This window comes from Sturnira hondurensis, unplaced genomic scaffold, assembly GCF_014824575.4.
Source record: "Sturnira hondurensis isolate 20B ecotype Veracruz unplaced genomic scaffold, ASM1482457v3 Scaffold0004029, whole genome shotgun sequence".
NCBI lineage: Eukaryota > Metazoa > Chordata > Mammalia > Chiroptera > Phyllostomidae > Sturnira > Sturnira hondurensis.
The window spans coordinates 1-959 of NW_028076660.1; the positions used below are offsets into that span (position 1 = coordinate 1).

General features: G+C 46.1%; 1 pseudogene; it reads left to right on the forward strand.

Moving 5' to 3' along the window:
- Positions 1 to 6: 6 nt before the first annotated feature.
- LOC118984926 (heterogeneous nuclear ribonucleoprotein K-like) lies at positions 7 to 912 on the forward strand (annotated as a pseudogene).
- The last annotated feature ends 47 nt before the right edge of the window (positions 913 to 959 follow it).

Here is a 959-nt window from a genome sequence, read left to right on the forward strand (position 1 = left end):
GAGAACACTCAGACAATGATCAAGCTTTCCCAGGAATGCTGTCCCCATTCCACTGACAAAGTCGTGGATATTGGAGAAAAACCGGATAGGGTGGTAGAGTGCTACAAAAATCATTCTTGATCTCAGAGTCTTCCCTTCAAGGATGTGCACAGCCTTATGATCCCAATTTTTACGATGAAACCTATGATTATGGTGGCTTTACAGTGATATTTGATGACCATGTGGGGAGGAGGTGGTTTTGACAGAATGCCTGCGGGGGGGGGGGGTGGGCATCTGATGCCTCTGTCTAGAAGAGATAATGATGATATGAGCCCTTAGCACGGACTTCCTCCCCTTCCTCCTGGTTGAGGTGGCTGGGGTGATAGCAGAGCATGAAATCTTCTTCTTCCACCACCACCACTTAGAGGAGGAGATCTAATGGCCTGTGACAGAAGAGGAACACCTGGAGACTGTTATGATGGCATAGTTGGTTCCAGTGCTGCTGAAACTCAGGACTCTGCACTAGATAGGTGGAGCCTTCCAAATGGCACATAGATGGCTTATGAACAACTGGGTGGCTCCAAGTAGGATTATTCCTATGCATGGGGGCAAGGCTCATATGGTGATCTCGGTGGACCTTTTGCTACTACACAAGAAACTGTTCCCAAAGATTTGGCTGGATCTATTGTTGGCAAAGGTGGTCAGAGGATTAAACAAATTTGTGATGAGTCAGGAACTCTGATCAAAACTAATGAGCCTTTGGAAGGGTCTGAAGATTGGATCATTACCATTCCAGGAACACAGGACCAGACACAGAAGGCACAGTGTTTTGGGTGCAGAACAGGGTGAAGCAGTATTCTGGAAAGTTTTTCTAAGACTAGTGAAGAACTGAAGGAGTTCTGCATCTCTTTTTTTAAATCTGCTTCTGTTCAAAAAGCCAACATTCCTCTGTGTCACAGGTTTTCTGCATTCGAGGTGCA